Source organism: Carcharodon carcharias, chromosome 9, assembly GCF_017639515.1.
Source record: "Carcharodon carcharias isolate sCarCar2 chromosome 9, sCarCar2.pri, whole genome shotgun sequence".
NCBI classification, from domain to species: domain Eukaryota; kingdom Metazoa; phylum Chordata; class Chondrichthyes; order Lamniformes; family Lamnidae; genus Carcharodon; species Carcharodon carcharias.
In genome coordinates, this window is record NC_054475.1 from 69,568,582 (window position 1) to 69,571,081 (window position 2,500).

At 53.8% G+C, this 2,500-nt stretch overlaps 1 protein-coding gene across 2 annotated transcripts in view; it reads right to left on the minus strand.

The window, feature by feature from the left end:
- The window catches only part of ipo9 (importin 9), a 141,347-nt gene that overhangs the window by 108,608 nt on the left and 30,239 nt on the right, over positions 1-2,500 (minus strand). The gene's annotated exons all lie outside the window — the stretch shown is intronic.

Sequence of the window (2,500 nt, forward strand, 5' to 3'; positions counted from 1 at the left end):
CCACCCCCCCACACACACACATCCCCACATACACACACACCCCCACAAACACACACACCCCCACATACACACACACCCCCACACACACACACACCCCTACATACACACACACACACTCCCCCACATACACTCACACACACACCCCCACATACACACACACACACACTCACTCCCACATATACACACACACACCCACATACACACACACACACCCACATACACACACACACACCCACATACACACACACACACAGCCACATACACACACACACACACGCCCACATACACACACACACACGCCCACATACACACACACACACACGCCCACATACACACACACACACACGCCCACATACACACACACACACACGCCCACATACACACACACACACGCCCACATACACACACACACACACGCCCACATACACACACACACACACACGCCCACATACACACACACACACACGCCCACATACACACACACACACCCCCACATACACACACACACACACACCCCCACATACACACACACACCCCCACATACACACACACACACCCCCACATACACACACACACACCCCCACATACATACACACACCCCCACACCCCCACACCCCCACATAGGAACACACACCCCCACATACACACACACGCACACACACCCCGACATACACACAAACACACACACACCCACCCCCACATACACGCACACACACACCCACCCCCACATACACACACACACACACACGCCCCCACATCACACACACAGGCCCCCACATACACACACACACACCCCCACATACACACACACACCCCCACATACACACACACACCCCCACATACACACACACACCCCCACACACACACACACACACCCCCACACACACACCCACCCCCACACACACACACACCCCCACATACACACACACCCCCACATACACGCACACCCCCTCATACACACACACACTCCTACATACACACAAACACACCTACATACACACACACACCCCTACATACACACACATACACACACCCCACATACACACACACACACACCCCACATACACACACACACACCCCACATACACACACATACACACACCCGACATACACACACCCCACATACACACGCATACACACACCCCACATACACACACCCCACATACACACACCCCACATACACACACCCCACATACACACGCATACACACACCCCACATACACACGCATACACACACCCCACATACACACGCATACACACACCCCACATAAACACGCATACACACACCCCACATACACACGCATACACACACCCTACATACACACGCATACACACACCCCACATACACACGCATACACACACCCCACATACACACGCATACACACCCCCACATACACACACACACCCCCACATACACACACACACACACCCACATACACACACACACACCCCCACATACACACACACCCCCACACCCCCACATACACACACGCACCCCACATACACACACGCACCCCACATACACACCCCCACATACACACAAACACACACACCCACCCCCACATACACACACACATACACACACACACCCACATACACACACACACGCCCCCACATCACACAGGCCCCCACATACACACACACACACACCCACATACACACACACACACCCCACATACACACACACACACCCCACATACACACACACACCCCCCCACATACACACACACACCCCCACATACACACACACACACCACCACATACACACACACACACCCCCACATACACACACACACACCCACATACACACACACACACCCCTACACACACACATCCACATACACACACACACACACACACCCACATACACACACCCCCACATACACACACACCCACCCCCACACACACACACATCCCCACATACACACACACCCCCACAAACACACACACCCCCACATACACACACACCCCCACACACACACATACCCCTACATACACACACACACACTCCCCCACATACACTCACACACACACCCCCACATACACACACACACACACTCACTCCCACATATACACACACACACCCACATACACACACACACCCACATACACACACACACCCACATACACACACACACACAGCCACATACACACACACACGCCCACATACACACACACACACACGCCCACATACACACACACACACACACCCACATACACACACACACACACCCACATACACACACACACACACGCCCACATACACACACACACACACGCCCACATACACACACACACACACGCCCACATACACACACACACACGCCCACATACACACACACAAACACGCCCACATACACACACACACACACCCCCACATACACACACACACACACCCCCACATACACACACACACACACCCCCACATACACACACACACACCCCCACATACATACACACACCCCCACACCCCCACATAGGAACACACACCCCCACATAC